At 46.8% G+C, this 10,798-nt stretch overlaps 1 non-coding gene across 1 annotated transcript; it reads right to left on the reverse strand.

Moving 5' to 3' along the window:
* Positions 1 to 964: 964 nt before the first annotated feature.
* Positions 965 to 1,036, reverse strand: TRNAG-UCC (transfer RNA glycine (anticodon UCC)). The gene has a single exon. It is a non-coding gene; the product is annotated as a tRNA-Gly (tRNA).
* Positions 1,037 to 10,798: the final 9,762 nt, after the last annotated feature.

The following is a 10,798-nucleotide window of genomic DNA, read 5'->3' on the forward strand; positions in this document are numbered from 1 at the left end:
AGGTACTGACGCGTCTCCGGTCTGATCCGGGCTGATGTACTCCGCTCTGCTGCGGTCCGGTCCGGTCCGGCCGGTCCGGTCCGGTCCGGTCCGGTCCGGTCCAGCTGGGGCTGGAGCTGGTGTGCTCAGGACGAGCGGTGTGCTCGTGCCGCCGGTCAGGAGCCGGCGGCTGCCGTGGGGGACACCAACCGGACAGTGACCGGGCGATATGTCAGCTAGTCGTGCCCTCTTGCCGGCCGTGACGCGCGGCCCGTGTCTCTGTGTGTAGGGCAGAGGGAGGCCAGTATGGTACGGCGACCGACGCCGTTCGAAACCAAGTCAATGTTGTGGCTGTGTGACACGTTCGCAGCTCGTGACTCTCGAACTGCATCGCTTACACGCTTTTTGCTTTACCCTCCTACGTGAAATGATACCGTTTTACTATTCATTCCACCTTCTGCGTAGGAGTGGGGTGCTGTGCAGGGGCGTAGGCACGTCTTTGGAAAGGTCTGTGCACCATACGCCCCCGCCCCGTCCCTCAGTGTTCCCCGCCCATTAAAATATATCTCTGCATTTACGCTGACGATAACGAGATGACCTCGTGCACCTGGCGGTACGGGGCGATGGTGACCGTCTCGGAGGAGGTCCGTCGATCACGCCTCGTGCCGGCGCCGGTTCGTGTTGCGCGCGCGTCGGACCGCCGGTCGGCCGGCACCGCGGGGCCCCCGGAGTGTTGGCTAAGCGGGAGCAACGGCCGCCTGTATGTTGGAACGTTTATATGCGAAATATGCTAGTACATAAGAAAGATGGTCATGTGACATGTTTGAATGGTGCCGGTGCGGGCGATATGAGAAAGACCAAAGACTGGGGCTATGTTGGGTTGATAGCCCGTTAACCGCTCGCTTCCCTCTCACCGCTCGCGCGGTGACCATTGGCGGGTAAGCAGTGCACCTGACGGTACAGGGCTTCGGTTTAAAACCACGCGTGCGATGCCCGGGAATCGAACCCGGGTCAACTGCTTGGAAGGCAGCTATGCTCACCACTATACCACCATCGCTTGCATTCGTCGCAAATGCTGCGTTTAACGGTCAACAGTACTTGGTTTTGCTCAAGAAAGGAAAGTGAGCCAGTAAGTGCCAGATGTAGTTATTACAGGCCGGTCTGTCGTCTGATGGTGTCGGAATCACCGCCTCAACGCATGGTTGTGTATGCATGTGCCTTGGATTCATGGTTTGTGACAATGGATAGTCGCACGGTCCTTGACACCGCATCGCTCCCAGCAAGTCACTGTTTGGTCCCGAGTGTTGATCTCTAAATTTGTTGGGTTCAGTTCAAGGTGTGGTGTCAGGCGTGGGGATTGTCTCAGCTCTCCCATTGAACACACTGTTGACATCAGAGCCGGGCTCATGGTGCATTAGCACAGCACTGGCTATGATGCCGAAATTGTCTACCGCATTATGGGCGCGGTGCGGTTCTGACTGCCGATAAATGCCGTCTTTACTGTTATGGTCCTTATGGTTTGGCATCTCTGGTAGCAAAAAGATCTGCTTCGAGGCACCTATTTTATCCATTTTCTCGTAACAACTGTTAGCCATGTCCATAAGAAATACGTTGGCATAATGGCAAATGCCTCTGAAAGATGTCCAAAAATGATGTCACAATCATATACCTTCCAATCACCTGAAGATACGTCCTGGTATGCAAAGAACATCTTGAAGGTTTTTGAGGCAAAGGCCGTCTTCAGCGTCTCCAGAGGGCGCCGAAATAACGTTTTGATGTCACATGAAAAATAGGTCCTCAAATCCTGTCTCAAAAGACGTCTGGAGGGAAGCTAGACCAGAAAAGAAAATGGCGCTGTAACCCCTTGTTAACCTCTTGTCATCGCGTCTTAAAATTCATTCAGTTGAGAACATTTCGTTACGGTAAGGGGTATTTTCCACAGTCGAAGGTATTCAAGCAGGTGTCATGTATACAGAAACACGGTTATAAGTACTTGTACACTTTCGAATGGAAAAGACTGCCCAAGACAAGACAATGTCTTCGTCAAGCAGATATCCTCCGCATTGCATTATTGGCTACTTCGTCGTACTTTTCCTAACATTGACTGAGAGGAAATTGAAGACTGTCATGTCTGGAAATCGTATTCACGAACGTCAGATATAAGCGACTAGACAATGATAATTTGTTTTCGCCTGGATCACCGCACAGCCAGTGGAATAACAGGATTTCAGTGACGTTATTATTGCTCCATGGATGCCTGGGTGATCTTGAACTAGTCTTCTCGAACTTGTCTGCACATGTTCGCGGGCGTGTAGCTGAGAAACTTGGCAGGCTCAGGTCTTAAGAGCAGAGCTGTAAACTGCACCAAGTGATCTCAAGATGGGTATGCACCTAATGGTGCAACAACTTTTCCCTCTCCTTTGATACCTGTATCTGTGTGAAATCTGTGTCAGCCATTCCAGATCGACACAGCATCACATCATCGGCGGCGATGGTTGTGGGATGAAGCATGGATAGTGGTCAGAGGCATGTGTGAACAATATGAAAGCTGTCGTGCGCTGTTTATTCCATGTTGTTGCATGGTGCATCCACTAAAGTACTGCAAACGACGAATAAGAGCTTGCGTCTGGTTTTTGAACACAGGTTAGTACATGGCAGCGATTGTAACGCCTTAAAAAGTGCCTGTACTTATGCACAATGTAGGGAGCTGCGAACACTTCTTATGCCCTTGAAACATCAAGCACATTTTACTCTGTCAGTGCGGAGCTTACGAAACGGGGCTAAAATGCATGTTCACAACGTAATATGTCAAGTAAATGTCACCAGCACATGTAAAAGGCTAAAATGTGGTCACTGCTAATTTTGGCGTGGAGTATTGCAATCTTTGACAGTTGTGCACAATAGTGTAACACAAAATAAGCTGTCCGATTACCAATCCTCGAGTTACATGAAACTTGAAACCAACGCACCTGTGCGATCGTCAAAGGTCAATGTCCTTTGGGCGTGACTTCAGACGTCGCACAAGGTAACATCCTCACATGCTATTGCTATATGAGGTCTAAATGCGTGCAAATTTGGAAGAAATTCTCAGGCGCCGGGCAGAAATTCCACAAATTCCCCTCTTGTGACTGGTGTGGCATGAATGTCGCCATCCTTTATTTACCACTTTTCTAGTCACAGCTTTGTCTACGCATGGTCCAATGCCTGACATGTAGGCTATAAGACAGCAGTAAAACATGCAGTTAACGAAAAAAAAGATGCAAGCCCAGTACGAGCATTCAAAGAGCTTTGTGTGTTGACCAGTCGTGCAAAAGTCCTTGATGAAGGCGTACGGCAAACCCCCTACCGAAGATAATTACCAGGCAGGATTGCCAATTCAAGTCGGTATAAACAGCCGACAGCGCCGGTTGTGCCTAACTCCGCGTGTCGCACGGTGACCACAGGTCAGTCTAACCCATATCGTGCGTCCCTGGTCTCCGGAGCTGAGTTCACACGCCACACCCATCGCTCACACTCTCTCCCATGCGTAATCCCACACGCCGAGCCGACCGTTCAGCCGCCAGCCGTCGTATAAAATGTGAGACACCACCATGTTTGGCATCACTTGGTCCAACACACCCCACGGCACAACATGAAGGCAAGTGTTCAGAAGGTAGAGCAGAGAACAGGTCATAAAGTTTCCACTACGTATTTGAAACAAAAGTAATTGTCTTCAATGTGTGTTCGATGGAAGGGACCAAAGGAGTGTTTCCATCATACTCTAAAGGAAAACACTTTCTTTGCCAGATCGTTACTGTCTACAATACTGCTGCGCATTATGTCGACAGTGTGCTCTAAGCGGCAGCAGTAGTTCTGAGGGGCATCGACGAAACAGCGGTCTTGATGTACCGTCTGCAGACGTGCTCAGAAAATATCACCGGCAATACTCAGCATTTCGTACATGATGGCATGTCTGTCATCGATAAAGCCAACGTATTAACACAGTAGGTAACTACACATGTTTAACGACTGTCAGTGCTATAAAACATGCGGCACGTTTTCAGGTCTTCTTGGTCGTCGCTGTTCTGGCCGTTGCCGCCGCCGACAACGCCCCAGGCTACAGGGCCCCGGCCCACCGTCAGACCAGCTACGCCCCCGCCCCGGCTCACCGCCAGCCCAGCTACGCTCCGGCCCACCAGCAAAGCTACGACCAGCCGCCCAAGTACCACTTCAACTACGACGTCCACGGCTACGGAGACTACGAGCCCCAGTTCAACGCTCAGGAGGGCCGTGATGGCTACAGCACCCAGGGCTCTTACTCTGTTGTCCTTCCCGACGGCCGTACCCAGAAGGTGGCCTACAACGTCGCTGATGCCTACTCTGGCTACGTCGCTGACGTCACATACGAGGGTGAGGCCCGCTACGACCAGGCCTATGCCCGCCCCTCTTACCACCCGCAGCCCAGCTACAACACCGTCCATGAGCCGGCTGCGTCCCACTACTAGAAAACGAGGTCAGCAGACATAAAAACTGGTCGAATGTAGTTATGAAATGATCGTTACTGAATATATCGCGCAGCATTCTATGACATCTTTGCACCGATAGCACCAGACCCAGTGACTTTAATCTCTGCTGGATGGAATCAATAATATCAAACGCTGAAGGTATCTATGCAGGCGGTTTGACCTTCCCAGACAACTTTAATTGCCATCCTGTCCTTAATCTTGCATATTTCTCAGTAAGTCGCTATGTGCTTGTAAATTTCACCTTGACACTTTAAGGTTGGCATGGATGTAATATGACGAACCTGATTATACTTTTTCGTTTTTCAACATCTTGGGCCTATAAAGTGAAACAGAATACATTAACGCGCGCTGGGATAGAGGGGGAAGTTGAACCCCCGAAGGCAGCTACGAGCCCCAGTTCACCGCTCAGGAGGGCCGTGATGGCTGCAGTACCCAGCAGGGAGTTAAAATCGCTTTTGAACTAGGGTGGGAGTGAAAAATTCCATCGCAAAAAGACCGTGCGGGAGTTAAAAAATCAATTCACAAAAGATGGAACTTATGAACTCGTGACTGATGCTTTCGCAAACAAAGACATCTATTCAATGTTGGCATGGATGTAAGATGACGAACCTGATAATACTATTTCGTTTTCAACATCTTAGGCGTATAAAGTGAAACAGAATACATTAACGCGCGCTGGAATAGAAGGGGACCCCCCCGAAGTCTTTTCCCGAATGGCTTCTGAGCGGCGTGGCGTATCCGCGCCAAATTCGACATAGCTGTAGAAAATTGCATAGCAGATTACTTGACATACCAATTTTAGATTACCTTGTACGGTGGCTGACCTATGACAAGTCAAAGTAAGCCCATAGTTTCAGCGAAGGCAATTTCTAGGGAATAGTTCAATCTGATACGACAACAGAGTGCTTGACGAAGACATACATCTCTGAGATGCTTTGCTAGACACCACAAATATTGAATGAGCAAATTACGTTGGCCTGAGGTCGGTTACGAACGTCAGACCAAGGTCAAACCAACCTGATTTATTACTATAGAGCCTGCTGTATGAGTTAGTTTCTGGTGCTCATTTCGAATTGACTGACAGCTGAAACCGCATTAAACATCTTCAATTGACTTCTTAGAGGTCAGAACAGGCCATTGACCTAAGATGACCCGCGTCGAACTTTTTGTTTTAGGAACATACTGCCTAGCGTAATCTTTGTCGCTTATTCAAATGCAAAACTCGAACAGTCTTGTATCATTTTGGTCACCATGTCCTTCAAAGGGTCAAACAAGGTCAATGACCTCAAATGGGGTTGTGATCTTTTGCTTAGAGACAGTTGTCTTGGTTCTGGGTGCGCTTTGGAGACCAAACTGGAATTTTACTTTGTTTGACCTTATTCGACTTGAAGGTCATGACCTAAGAAGCTGAAACCTTAACCTAAGTGAGTTCGCGTATAGGTCAAGACACCCTTAAATTTGGTTCCTCTAGCTTTCTTAGTTCACGAGATCTCACAGCGAGGTTCAAATTGAACCCCCACACCCGAGCAAAGGGTGTCTAGCCGGCCAACCGGGCGCGTATTAAAGCATAGTAATGTCATGACAGTATTATGAGCATAACAAATTATTAACACCAATAATTTGATGCTGCACTTTCCAATTCCCTTTCACAGCACTTTTAAAACAAAACAAAGCAGAGGAATTCAATAACAATATAACCACAGAAAATTCAACAAGCATAAAACACTCAAACAAAAAACAATATTGGACTCCTACACATCAGCCCATCACCAAGTCAAACACAGTATACATACTTCTGGGTTCTGCCAAGATGGGGTCAGGGAAAAAAACATTATGTCATTGTTTCTCACAAAATACTAATGCTTATTTCCTTGAAAGTAGCCTATGCCTAACCTAAAGAGGCCTTGCATCATCTCATCCTGTATAACCTATTTGTATGACAGCAGCAGTTGTGAGTCACTGATTCTTGCACAATTCCTATTGCCACTTGCCATGCACTTTACCAATTTAACCTAACTTAGAGTAGCCCATATGATGAACATCATCTCACCTTACCTATCTGTTGACAGCAGCACTTGTGATAAAAACATGATGCCTAAAGCTAGTTTTTAGCTGGTTTCAACTTGAATTTTTATTCAGTTCATTTGTGAATGCTGGTTGACATCAGATTAACTTGACAACACACAAATCAAAACACTTAAAAGCACTTTAAACAATTTATTTTGATTGTCATGGTTAACCTATGTCAAGGGCAATAATGGGTATGCTGCACAACACAATCTCTCTTCTCCAAAAGTAACATAACTTTAAGATGACCATGCCAGTATTGCTGCTTGCCTTTTCAGCTGCAGCAAATGCATTTATTTAGGCTTGTTTATTCATATTTAATCACAAAGTCTGAGATGTTGGCTTCACATTTTAAATGGGATGGTCTGACTGTTTCTTACATACTAATATTTAATCATCTTATAAGTGTTTTGCATTTTAGATTATCTTTATGTTAAAGACATAGTGCATATGTACAGTACAGTCATTTGACGTTCAGCAAACTAAGACAACTATAGAAGACATCTGGTTAAAGCGGCCGTGAGGGAACACTTAAATAAATTTGGGGACGAGTAACCAAAAATATGGAACAACATAATTCCATTGCATGCTTTGTGGCATCATAATTTGTCTTATGACAAAACTGGATGGGTTAAAACAGAAAATGACAAACTCTGGTTACCAATCATGTGCTGAAAGCAGGTAAAATAAGTAATTACTTGGTCTACAGGACACTCACTGGCTTCTTCTTTCTCCCCCCCCCCCCCAAAAAAAGAGAAAAAAGCAGTACCTTTTGCATGATCCGCTGGCAGATAGTCATCTCACTTTCCCTTAACTAAAAAAGCATATCCAGAAGGCAGATTTTCGCCATTAAACACTTCTGCATTAGCTGCGTCAGGTCTGCCCCAAGGCTCTATATGGCAGCATTAGCATAGCCTTGCCAGGTAGCCTGGTGAGTCAGAAACTCGAAAGGCTAGACTTATCGTTTTTGAGCACCGCCATGAACCAAGGAAATCGTTAACCGAAGGCTTAAAAGGGCAAAACTGGCGGTAAAAATAAGCTCCGTGCTTCAGATCACCTCCTTCATTCCCTGTGAATTGTTCACGCTTGGGTGCATATCAAGCATGTTTGGGCGGCTGGAGAATTAATCCAATTTATGCTTGAAATACGTACAAGTTTGCAGTTGGAGCATCTTGCAGAGAAATTGGTCAAAATTTTAAGCAACAGATGGTACCTCCAAAGGCAATCAAAAAGAAGGGAAGAATAAAGTGGTATCACGCTCGTTTAATACCAACAAAAACAAAAGTAGCTAAATAAATATAAAGACTGGTACTTTTCTCGCAGAATTTTGTAATCAGCTAATTTCACTTAAAATCTGGTAATCTAAGTGCCCAAATGGTGATATTCATCTGGTAAGTTTAATTTAAAAAACATTTCTTGAACTTTTCACTCAAGCATTTCGGGAGTGGTGCAATTTAGTGGTCAAGTTTCCTCGGCAAAAAAGAAATACGTGGAGTAAAGTGGTCTACCAGGCCTTGCTGGTGTTGGCGCCAGGCTCTGCTTTCGTGGTGTGGTGATGAGACCAAAAGTATAAGGGATGCGTGAAAACCCTGCATTTGACGCACAGCTGCAGATGTCGGCAATTCTAGGACACTGGTACCCAGGGCTCTTACTCTGTTGTCCTTCCCGACGGTCGTATCCTGAAGGTGACCTACAACGTCGCTGATGCCTACTCTGGCTACGCCGCTGAAGTCACGCACGAGGGTGAGGCCCGCTACGACCACGCCTACGCCCACCCCTCTTACCACCCGCAGCCCACTTACAAACTCGTCCACAAGGCGACTGCGTACAACTAAGGCAACATCGAGCAAAAAATGAAACGCCGGCTAGAGCTGGTAAATGTTGTCTGGGTGCAATGATGAGCCAGTTACATGTACTTTATGGAGTGATTGTTATTCAATACATCTACCGATAAGCTATATCATTCTTGTACGAACACACAGAACAAAGTGAAAGCACGTGCACAATGTTCACGCATACGTAAGGGTGGTGAGTAGCGTGAAACGTTCGACATATTTCTGGCTACTGGTAGCCATGGAATGGTAAAATATTAATGGCACCTTTAGGACGTCATGAATGCCTGGGCGATCTTCAATTAGCCTCCCATAAATAGTCTGCACATCTTCGCGGGCGTGCAGTTTAGAAACTGTAGACGTTTTGGTGTTAAGGACAAGACTGCTAGCTGTACCGAATGATCCTGAAGACAGCTATTTCAGCTGGCACCCTAAACAAATGTGAAACACCTCTTTTTAAGTTTCATACTGAGGTTCCGTGAGCGTGAACAGAAGCAGGACTGAGAGCTTAACACCAAAGCCCACACATCTCAGGCAGAAAATATCCTAAGAGAGCTACTATTGTGTATGTACAATGTACCGAAAGAGCCTGTAGGGGATACATGACTTCGCCATTGATGCGATTGGTGTCTTGAGACACTGATGTAGAGCTTAGTTGTATAAGCTGGAGGCCAAAACGCACAAAGTAGTTTGGTTGGTTTTACGCCTTCCAATCTAGCATTTGCAGCCAATGATATTCACCCATGTCATCAAGCTGTCTGAAGCGGCGAAGTGGCCAAGTGTATCTCGTACTTCATCCTTAGCGTTTCCGTTCGTGCTTTTGAAACATATAATTTTAAGCCCTCGTTATATATGCACATATGAATGTACATATAAAGGCATTGTATATATATATATATATATATATATATATATATATATATATATATATATATATATTTCCTCGCCTCGTGACGCCAGTTGTAAGGAATCCCAGACCGAAGATAACCAACCGCTTACTGGACAGAGATAACCAATCTACCAATCATACCGCGGCGAACATTTTACATCCTTGGACACCACGTTCCACGCTGGCGACTCAAAAACGAGGGCAAACCAAATTGTCCGCAATTGCCGACCAAATTGTCCGCAATTGCCCCAGGCGTGGAAAAGGGAGCTGATAGTTTACCGTTGTCCATGTGCAACGAAAGGACATGTTGCGGGTCCTGGTGAGGTGGTGAGGAGGCGGAGCAGCTCGGGGGCCTTGTTGACATGCACTAATGTGCACGCACGTGGTTTGTAGGTCACGCTCTTCGAGCAGCTCTTACACCCGGAGACGTTTGAGACCGATGATCGTTTCGGTTCATGTATCGCAGCATTCAAGGTCCCTGACAATGCGGGACAGGTGTCTTACTCATGCAATCAGAAGTGTGGTGGGATTTCATTGCCCTCAATGGAAAACATGATAAAAAACAAGGCTAATCATTCGTGATTTCAGATTCGTAAGTCTTGGCTCCGCACCATATTATTTTCAGGCGTGAATGAAAACCCGTCAATACCAACTCGAAGCACTTCATCTTCACCGTTTTGATACCCTTTTGGGGGTCGTGGGACAACTTCACGGGATCGATCAGGACAAAGATGGCTACTACAGGACAGGGAGACACCGCACACGCTACGAGTCTTACTAGACTAGTTGGCGGAATATTTTCTTGGAAGGCCACGTCAGCCATATTGCGGGCTTTTCACTGGCCCAACTTGTCGCCCATGGACTATGTGCGGTGGAATTACCTCAAGGGACCACGTCCACGTACACAATCTAGTGACCTTTCAGGATCTCAGCACTGCCTTCATGCTTGAGATGAGACAGGTCATCGTCAACAATATCGAACGCACGGTTACTTAATCGAGCGGAAATGCATCAGAATTCAGGAATGTATTCAGTGGTCCTGATTTGATGGATATGGAATCACGGATGACTGTCCCTGTCGCTAATCGTGTTTTGCGACTGGATTGCCAGTCTAATGCCAAAATAGTCATGATTGTGCGGTAAACACACGTGCCACCGATGAGGAAAACTCAAGTGAAGTTTTATCTTGACCCCTTATCAATGCCCCACATATGGCCGTCTCGGAGAAGGTCCCTCGACGACGCCTTGTCCCGGCGTCGAGTCCCGCCTCTCCCGTTACCAAGCGGGAGTAACGGCCACATTCCGGTCGGAAGGATTGTGTGCGAAGTGTGTTAGTTGCAAGAAAAAATTGCGGTGGGGCAATTTTGACCAACGACGTGGGCGATATCAAGAACACCGAGACTAGGGTGGTATCGGGTTGATGGTGTGTTGACCACTCGCCTCCCTCTCACCGCTTGCGCGTTGGCCATTGACGGGTTAACAGTGTGCCGTGTGGGGGATGCCTCCTCTCGGATCAAAACCATGTG

This window comes from Pollicipes pollicipes, unplaced genomic scaffold, assembly GCF_011947565.3.
Source record: "Pollicipes pollicipes isolate AB1234 unplaced genomic scaffold, Ppol_2.1 Scaffold_6686;HRSCAF=7923_pilon_pilon_pilon, whole genome shotgun sequence".
NCBI classification, from domain to species: Eukaryota; Metazoa; Arthropoda; class Thecostraca; order Pollicipedomorpha; family Pollicipedidae; genus Pollicipes; species Pollicipes pollicipes.